Source organism: Pinus tabuliformis, chromosome 8, assembly GCF_031772625.1.
Source record: "Pinus tabuliformis cultivar Carrire ecotype Pingquan chromosome 8, CPIR1, whole genome shotgun sequence".
Taxonomy (NCBI): domain Eukaryota; kingdom Viridiplantae; phylum Streptophyta; class Pinopsida; order Pinales; family Pinaceae; genus Pinus; species Pinus tabuliformis.
The window spans coordinates 1255198578-1255209711 of NC_142294.1; positions in this window are offsets into that span (position 1 = coordinate 1255198578).

Below are 11134 nucleotides of genomic sequence, written 5' to 3' on the forward strand. Positions count from 1 at the left end.
TATTATTTATGTTTGCTTAATATAATAATACACGGTTTGTTTTCATTTATAATATAGGAAGTGTGTGTACATAATGATGACATGGTGTGCATAAGGATGGAACTTGGCATGTGTGCTGTTGTGTATAGAAAACTCCATAGAGCTTAGGCTTTATCCCTTTTCTCCCATTGTTATCTATAATGGGAGGTTTCCAAGAGTGTCTCCATTTGGATGTTGTGATAGGAAGTCATTGTAGGCTTGTGCACATTGCTTACAAACCTTGAAGAAGCATGTGCATTGTTGGAAATTATGATGAATAATGTAAATATCTTTCTATTCACAGGTAATGCCTATGCAAACAAGAAACCCTTATGATAGAAAATTAAAGTTAAATTCTCAAAGAGCAATGAGAATGAGTAACAAGTAAATATTAATACTAAAGTGTTATCCTTTCATTAAGATTCAGTTAGTTGACAAATCCTGGGATGAACATTGTCTACCCATGAAATCGTAGGTGTATGTACATAATGTTGGCAAGAGTGTTTCCATTTGGATATTGATACCACACACAATTATGGGTGATGCCAATGGAAATGATTTCAAATTATACTACAGTAACTTGGATGATTGTTGATAGGAGAACAATATGAGTGCTCATAAAACCTCATTTTTATAGGCTTTTTAAACATACAAAAAGGAATTACTTTATTAGCTTTGTTCTTCATTAATGCTAATGCATTTTTGCTTCCTTATTTTTTTCCCTACTCCTCTGGAATTAAGCTACAAGTGCTAAAATGTGGAATTGTGTTTCTCAATCCAAAGTTTCATCTTTTTTCACTATTTTCACATGCAAACCATTATACACTATTATAGAAAGTTATGCTACTACCTTGGAGAAGATTTCTATGTGTAAATGATTACACTATTGTAAATTCCACTATCTTGTGGAACACATATTATTAGTTGCTCCATAAAGGCTTCAAAGGTAAGGGGAATTTTCTAAAGTGTCTGAACTTCTAACCTTTTTTAATCATATCATTAAATTTAAATCATCTCTAGAAATAGTTTCCATGTCATTGTCATGGAGGCAATGCTAACTTTCATTTTTGAAGGAAGGAATTTAACCTTAGTCACCCTAAATTTATGCAATTTTGTTTTGACATTGAAGGTTTTATTTTAAGGTAAAGGCTAAAAAAAATCCTCTTGTTCACTCTCAACATCATTGGATATTTGCATGTTTTTAACTCAAAGTATAATATTAAATAATGAATCCAGACAGATGAGGACAATTTTTATGATAGAGGAGGAATGACTTGTTATAGAGTTTTGAGAACCCAATGTTTCGGACTACTAAGTGAGTCCATCATCAGGGGATGAGTTAATAGATTTTAAGATATTAGTGACGTATCGAGGAGTTGTATTTTAGTGTATATATATGGGTTTTAAAATCAATATTATCAAAAATTTTGGTCAGCCCATATCTGATTAGCTTGTTAATATATATATATATATATATATATATATATATATATATATATATATATATATATATATATATATATATATATATATATATATATTTGTTCATAACGTAGCTGAGTAACACTTGGAAACCTTTATTTGAAATCATAAAGCATCAATGATTAATGCATATCCCTTACAACAATTTATTCCCTCCTCTCATTCATAATGAAAATTAACTAAATCCTTAATGATTTAAATTCAACATAGAAGAATTCACTTATTAATTTGAAATTAAGAATCCTTAAAAAAAAGAGCAAAAAAAAAAAAAAAAAAAAAACATAAATTAATAAATAACAAATAACAAATAAATAAAAAAACAAATATATATATATATATATATATATATATATATAATAATAAAATAAATAAATAAATAAAATAAAATGAATAAAAATATCTATTAAGAAACTAATTAGATATGGGCCGACCAGAAGTTTTGATAGTATTCTTTTTATAACCCATATATATACACTAAAATACAACTCCTCGATACATCACTAATATCTTAAAATCTATTGACGCATCCTCTGATGATGGACTCACTTAGTAGTCTGAAAAGTTGGATTCTCAGAACTCTATAACAGGTCATTCCTCCTCTATCAAAGTATATTTTCTAATATATAGCTTGTAGTTATTTACATTACTTCAAAACTCCTAAACTACCTAGTTGACTAATCATGCAGTTCAGTAAAGTAAGATATATTGGGCTCAATGATTTTGTTTAGATTCAGTGCAATAATGTGAACTTATAAAGCATAATTGAATAAGAGTATTCAAAATATTCTAGTGAAAAGGAAAGCATGAAATCTTATTCCTCCTACATCTTAAAGAGTGGTTCAACAAGTAATGACCTTAGCTTTTCGACATGACAAAAATATACATTAAAATGAGAAACAATTTGGCAGTCTAAAATGATCTTGGGTGTCAATTTACATCTCTATGGGTATCATGCTATGACTCAGTTACAAAAATTATTGGCCTTCCATAACGGTATTGTATGATAATTACATTGAAGAATGTAACTAGTTCTGGTCTTCATAATCGTCATGTGACTCATGTAATGGTGTAAATATTATTTGGAGAAAGAAAATGATGTAAAGAATAAAAGAAAATTATTTTTGTAGCATGAGTTTCATGGTCATGTTAGTTTCCATTGGGTCTCTTAGGTTTTTCATGAGTCAAAGTGTCATTATTAGTGTAAAATATCATTTCGACAATTTGTATCATTAAGAGAAAACAAATAATTTTTTATATGGAAATGTCTAGAAGGATCCTAAGAACCAAGTCATTCAGCTAGGAACAAGTCAGCCTAGAGTGGGCTAAAAGAGCCACTTGGAAGGTTATAAAAAGAAGGAAATTAACCTCCATTGAGACACATCAATCAGGTATATTTTCTTGGGTTTGATCTATAATGAAGAAGGAATATAAGTGTCAAAGAAGATAAAGGAAGGCTAGTGAAGAAGGAAAAATATATCAAATCAAGAAAAGGTTTGAGATCTTTCCATATCTTGTTCAAATGTGTGAGTACACTAGGGTCTCTAGGGTTACCTCAGGTACAAAAATTGCAGTAAGTGCTACAAGTTATGATGGAAATAACGAAAGGCTAGAGGAACCCTACATTAGGGGAATTTTGAGGTCTAAAATGGGCCTCCTAAGAAAAATGTACAACCAAAATAAACTTTATGAGAACCAATACGATTCAAGATGATGATGTCAACCGTCGAGGATGATTCACCATTTTTGGGGTAAAAAAGTAAAAATATTAAAAGAATAATAAAATAATAAAACTACTTTTTCAACTTGTATTTTCAACTTATCGCCCTAAGGTTTTACTCAAATTTTGAGCAGGAGTACTCGCTGGATGCAAAATTTAATTCCTCATCCAAGCACTACCCATGTTGCATACTTCCTATGGGCCCTGCTACATGAAAATTAGAAATACATGAAAAAACCTTATTGCAATGATGTTTTCATGTATTTCTCATTTTTCGTGTAGTATGGTCCATCTAATGTATTAAACATGGGTACCCCTTGGGTGAGGCTTCAAATTTTGCATCCAACAAGTGTTTCACTTGAAATTTGAGTAAACCCATAGGGAGATAAGCTGAAAATACGAGTTGAAAAAATAGTTTTTCCTTTCTTCCCTCCAAAATTTGATGATGTAATCTAATCTTATTTTATTATTTCCACTATTATTTTATAATTTCATTAGGAGACCCATTTTAGACCTCCAATTCCTTTAATTACTCACTTTCAGATTTCGTCTTCGAAGATTGGATGGTTGAATTGGTCCCTGGTGGAAGCATGGCTCTAAAACTTGGTCTTGAAAGTCTCCTTTGAAGTTGATTGTATAAGAAGATAAGTTATTTCTATGTTTTCCCCTTAGAGGGGGTTTTCCTTCGCTTGGAGCCTATGCCTTGTGTTTATTGTTGTGATCTTCTTATTTTGGAATTTATTTTATTATAAGAACATAAACATAATAATGAAGAAGAAGAACATAAATCACAAATAATTTCCATGAATGTAAAAGTGAATTAATATGTTTCCCTAATCTATTTTCCAACATGGTATTACAGCTAAGGTCAAGGCATGGGAAGTTTGAAGATCAATGTACTTTGAGGGACAAGAAGTAAGTATTTTTACTAATGTCCTTGAGGGATGAAATTCTTTGAGATAAGGTCACCAGACTTTGAACTAGTTAAGGCCTAGAAGAAGCCTATATTAATCACTATTTTTTATCTATATTAGATCAAAACTTCACATCAGAAACGTAGCCCTAAAACAAGGTCATAAGAGGGCCACTTGAAAAATTTAAACATGGTTTGATGAAAAGCATATCCATGTAATAGAGTGAAGGCTTGCTTGGTTGCTTTTGTAAGACTTGGTGGCAAGATTAGAACACATCTAGTGAAAATTTTGTAGACAAATCATGGTTCTTGTAGTGGACTATTCGAAGGGACCATAAATCCTTAAATAAAATTTAGTTCAAGACTATTGAACCCATAAAAATGATACCTTAAACAAGAAGGGAATTTGTAGTAAATAAAACCGTTGTTAAGCCTCATATCAAATGTTATTAGAGTGACAACAAAAATCCCTAACCAAAGGGCCAAGGTTGCAAAGTAATAGAACAAATCATAATCTATTGATAGAGGGACCAAAGTCATAAACAATGAGATGTAATAAAAGCCCTAGTTTGAGGGTTGAAAGTATGATGAAAACATCAGATAATGCAAGATTGCAAGGTTGTTTAATATATAGAAGCAAAATCAGAAAGTAGATAGTGAGAAGATATTTCATTAATTTAATAGATATCATTATAATTAATACCATAAAATGATATATAAAGAAATAATAATATCCATCCATTTATGTTGGATCATTCTTGGTATTCTTCACATTTATTTAATAGAATAACAAAGGACCGTTTTTTCTTTCTAATATAGGAAGTTTGTGTACATAATGCTGACATGGTGTGCATAAGGATGGAACTTGGCATGTGTTGTTTTCTGTATAGAAAAGTCCATAGATCTTAGGCTTTGTCCCTTGTCTCCCCTTGTTATCTACAATGGGAGGCTGCCAAGAGTGTTTCCATTTGGATTTTGTGACATGCGATCATTGTAGGCTTGTGCACATTTCATAGAAACCTTAATGCGATCATTGTAGGCTTGCATACAATTCTTAGAAACCTTAGTGAATCATGTGCATTGTTGGAAATTATACTAAATAATGTTAATATATTCCTATTCATAGATAATTCCTATGAAAACAAGCAACCATTAGGATAAAAAAATTAAAGTTAAATTATCAAAGAGCAATGAGTGTGAGTAACAAGTAAATATGAAACCTAAATTGTTATCCTTTCATTAATATTTAGTTAGTTGACAATTCTTGAAATGAATATTTTCCATCCATGAAATTGTAGGTGTGTGTACACATTGTTGGCAAGAAAATTTCCATTTAGATATTGATAGCACACACAATTAGGGCTAATGCTAATGCAAATTATTTCAAATTGTACTATAGTAAATTGGATGATTGTTGATAGGATAAAAGTGTGAGTGCTCATAAAAGCTCATTTTTATAAGCTTTTCACACATACACAAGGCATTACTTCGTTATCTTTCTTCTTCATTAATGCTCATGCATTGTTGCTTCTTGTTTTGGTTCCCTACTCCTTTTCCATTAAGCTACTAGTGCTAAAGTGTGGAATTATGTTTCTCAATCTAAAGCTTCATATTCTTTCACTATTTTTCCATCTAAATAGTTATACATTATTAAATGAAATGATGCTACTACCTTAGATCAACTTCTATGTGTAAATGATTGCGTTGTAGTAAGTACCACTATCTTGTGGGACACATATTGTTACTTGATCCATAAAGACGTCCAAGGTAAGGGAAATTTTCTAAATTATCTGAACTTCTAACCTTTATTAATATTATCATTTCATTTAAAACATTTCTAGAAATGGTTTGCATATGTCATTTTCATGTGACCAATACTAAGTTTCCTTTCTTAAGTAAGGAATTTAACCTTAGTCACCCTAACTTTATGCAATTTATTTTTGACACTAAAGATGCTAGTTTAAGTGAAAGACTAAAAAAAATACTTCTTTCCACTCTCAACATCACTAAAGATTTGTATATTTTTAATTCAAATTCAATTTTTCTGATATATAGATGGCAGTTCTTGTCATTGCTTTAGAACTCCTAAACTACCCAGTTGACTATTCATGTAGTTGAGTAAAGGAAGATACATTTAGCTCAATGATTTTATTAGACTCAATCCAATAATGAAAACCTCTAAAACAACAATTGATTAAGACTATTACAAATATTATAGTGACAAGGCAAAGATGAAATCTTATTCTTCCTACAACTTAAAAAGTGGTTCAACAAGTAATAACCTTGGATTTTCAACATGACAAAAATATAAAATGAAAAAAAAAATTGGCAGTCGAAAATGCTCTTGGGTGATATCTGACATTTCTATGGGTATCATGCCAAGAATTAATTATCATAATTATCATAATTAGCATGTGACTCATGTAATGATGTAAATTTTATTTGGAGAAAAAAAAATTATCTAAAGAATAAAGGAAAATTATTAATGGAGCATGAGTTTCATGCTCGCGTTATTTTTCATTAGGTCTCTTAGGTTTATCACGAGTTAAAGAGTCATTATTATTGTAAAATAACCTTTTGGGCATTTGTATCATTAAAATAAAATAAAAATATTTTGTATATGGAAATGTCTAGAAGGCTCCTAAGAGAAAAGTCGGCTAGTGAGGAACGAGTTAGGCTAGAACGAGCCTAAAGAGCCCCTTGGAAGACTATAAAAAGAAGAAGTTTCACCTCCATTGAGACACATCAATCACGTATATTTCCCTGGGTTTTACCTATAATGAAGAAGGAATGTTAATGTCATAAAAGAAAAGGGAAGGCTAGCGAAGGAGGAAAAATCTATGGAGTTAAGAAAAGGTATGAATTCTTGCCATCCATTTCTCACATGTGTGAATACCCTAGGGTTTCTAGGGTTACCTTAGGTATGAAAAGGGTAGTAACTGCTACAGGCTATGATGGAAAATGATGAAAGTTTATATCAGTCGTAATTCACTTAGAGATATTGCCTTGGAAGATTGGCTTGTTGGATTGGTTCTTGGTGGAATCATGAGTCTAGGGATTGGTCTTGGAAGTCTCCTTTGAAGTTAATTCTATAAGAAGAGAATTTGTCTGTAGGTTTTCCCATTGGAGGGGTTTCTCCCTGGATTGAAGTCTATATCTTGTTTTTATGGGTGTGATCTTCTTGCTTTTACATCTATTTGATGATAAGCACATAATAATAATAATGAAGAAGAAGAAAATGAATCACAAAAAAATTGTCATGAATTTAAAAGTGAAATAATATGTTTCCCTAATCTATTTTCCAACAAGGTACCAAAGCTAAGGTCAAGGCACGGGTAGATGGAAGATGATTGTAGTTTGAAGGAAAAGAAGTAAGGATTGTTAGTAACCTCCTTGAGGGATGAAATTATTTGAGATAATGTCACCAATTTCTTAATTATTTAAGGCCTACAACATGCCTATCTTCATCATTGTTTTTTCTCTATATCAGATCAAAAATTGACATCAAAACCGCACCCCTGAGAGAAGGTCATAAGGGGGCCGCTTGAAAAATTTAAGAACGAATTGATGGAAGGCATATCCCTCTAATAGAGTGAAGGCTTGTTGGGTTGTTTTTGTAAGACTTGGTGGCATGGTCAGGTCATATTTAGTGAAACGTTTATAGAAGGATCACACATATGTAGTGTAATGTTTAAAGGGATTGTAAATCCTTAAATAAAATTCAGATCAAGATTGTTGAGCCCACAAAAAGGTTACCTTAGAGAAGAATGTAAGTTGTAGTAAATAAAACCATTATTAATACTGATATCAAATGATTTTGACGTGACAACAGAAATCCCTAACGAGATCGTCAAGTTTTCAAAATAATAATACAAATCCTAAATTATTAATGGATGCACAAAAGTAAGAAACAAGGGTTTGTAATAGAATCCCTATTTTGAGGGGTGAAAGTATGATGAAAACTTCAGATAATGTAAGATTGCAAAGCAGTTCAATGCATACAAGCAAAACCAGAAAGTAGATAGTGAGAATATATTTCCTTACTTTAATAGCTATCATTATAGTTAATACCATAAAATGATAGATAAATAAATAATCATAGAAATACATTTCTATCATACGATACTAGCTATTCTTCACATTTGTTTAACTGAACAAAAAGGGTTGATTTTTGTATTTCTAATATAGGAAATGTATGTACATAATGTTGACATGGTGCTCATAAGGATGGAACCTGCAATGTGTGGTGTTGTGTATGGGAAAGTCCATAGATATTATGATTTTTCCCTTGTATCCCCTTGTTATCTACAATGGGAGGCTACCAAGAATGTTTCCATTTAGATGTTGTGATAGCCGATCATTGTAGGCTTGTGCACATTGCTTAGAAACCTTAGAGAAGCATGTGCATTGTTGGAAATTATACTGAAGAATCTAAATATGTTCCTATTCATTGTTAATTCCTATGCAAACAAGCAACCATTATGAAAAAAAAGTAAAGTTAAATGATCAAAGAGAAATGAGCATGAGTAAAAAATAAATTTTAATACTAAAGTCTTATCCTTTCCTTAGGATTCAATTAATTAATAAATCATGGGATGAGTAGTGTCCATCCCTGAAATCTTAGGTATGTGTACACAGTGATATCAAGAGCATTTCCATTTGGATGTTGTTAATGCAAACAATTAGTGTTGATGCCAATGCAAATTCTTTCAAATTGTACTACAATAACTTGGACAGTCGCTGATTGGAGAACAATATGTGTGCTCATAAAACCTCATTTTTATAGGATTTTTATGCATACACAAGGCATTACTTCATTATATTTGTTCTCCACTAATGCTCAAGCATTGTTTCTCCATTGCTAAACTGTGGAATTGTGTTTCTCAATCCAAATTTCCATCTTCTTGCACTATTTTTACATGCAAACCATTATCCATTATTATAGAAAACAATGCTCATACCTTAGATATAATTTCCCTATGTAAATTATTACATTGTATAAAATACCAGTATCTTGTGGGACACATATTATTAGTTGCTCCATAAAGGCTTCCAAGGTAAGGGACATTTTCTATATTGTATTATCTTTTGACCTTTATTAATCATATCATTTCATTTAAATGATTTATGGAAATGGTTTCCATATGTCCTTGTCATGGGGCCAATACTAAGTTTCCTTTTCAAAGAAAGGAATTTAACCTTAGTCACCCTAACTTTATGCAATTTCTTCTTGACAATGAAGATGCTATTTTAAGTGAAATGCTAAAAGCAATCCTCTTGTTCACTCTCAATATCATTGAATATTTTTTTAATTTTAACTGAAATTCCATTTTCTGATATATACCTGGTATTTCTTACCATTTCTTTGGAACTCCTAGACTACTTAGTTGACTATTCATGGAGTTCAGTAAAGGAAGATAAATTTATCTCAATGATTTTTTTTAGAGTCATTCCGATAATGCAAAATCCTAAAACACAATTGACTAAGAGTCTTCAAAATATTCTAGTGCCAAGACAAGGATGAAATCATTTTCCTCCTATAGTTTAAAGAGTTGTTCAACAAGTAATGAGCTTGGATTTTCAACATGACAAAAGTATTCACTAAAAAAAACTTTTTGGTAGTCCAAAATGCTTTTGGGTGACAACTGGCATTTTACTGCTATCATGCAAAGACTCAATTATAGAGATGATTTGATTTCCATAAAGGTATTGGGTGATAATTGTGTTGAATAATGTAACTATTTTCGGTCTTAATAATTTTCTTGACTCATGTAATGATGTAAATGTTATTTGGAAAAAGAGAAATTATGTAAAGAATAAAAGAAAATTATTATTGTAGCATGAGTTTCATGCTCAAGTTATTTTCCATGAGGTCTCTTATGTCTACAATGAGTAAAAGAGTCATTATTGTTGTAAAAGACACTTGAATGCATTTGTATCATTAAAAGAAAAAAAAATATTTGGTATATGGAAACGTCTAGAAGTCTCCTATGAACCAAGTCGGCCTAGATTGAGCTTAAAGAGAAAGTTGGAAGGCTATATAAAGAAGGACTTTAAACTTTGATTGAAGAAAAGTGTTGTTCTATATTCCTTTAATAGGATGAAAAAGGTAAAAAACCTATGGTAGTTATGTTGGGCTTTTGAGCTGACTATTGGAAGGGTGGAATAAGCCTAAAAAGGGTGTTGAATAAGTCTCTTTAGGTTGCAAATTAAGTAGGCTAGTAGAAGGAAGAAGGATGCAAATTTATGAACAAGGTTTGTACCTAGATGAAGGGATGATGTGGGAAACTTGTGTGCCCTGACCTATGATCAAGAATTCAGAAGTTATGCACAACATTTTGTGAGGTGTGTATATTTGTTTCATAAATGGTATGGAATGCATTAGGGTTTTTCTATATGTTTTGAATAAAAGGAATTCTAGGGTTGATAAGCTTCACCTTGTTAAATATTGTTTTGGTGTATATGGATGGAACTTGAATGGGAAAAGCCATAATGATAAACCCTAGTATATTTTTTTCCTCATAGAAACCCTATATTTCAACATCTATGGTTTTCTAAAAGAATGTAGGACATGGAAAAACATGAAATTTTTTGAAACCTAGGGTTTGACATCAAAACCCTAGGGCTGATGTTTTCTAGAGAAGGATCATGGAATTTAGGGTTTATGATTAAGAACCTTAGGATTCTACCTGCTGAATAAACCATGGAAACATTAGATTGATGGGATTGACATCTTGCTCTTTTATTTGTATACTTTGCTTGGTTGTACATTCTATTAAATATTGTAGGTGGAGGAAAGATGAGGGAAGAAGAAAAGAAACTATAGTGCTTGATGATGACTCCTTAGAAATAATGAGCATGATGGGGGAAGTGAACTGAAAGGGCCCTAAAGGAACTAACAACTAAACGAGTAAACATTCATTTTGATCTAGTATTGCATCATTGATAGAGGCAAGTAATAGTAGCGTATTTAAAATATGCTTGTTGGAATTGCTTGGAATCAT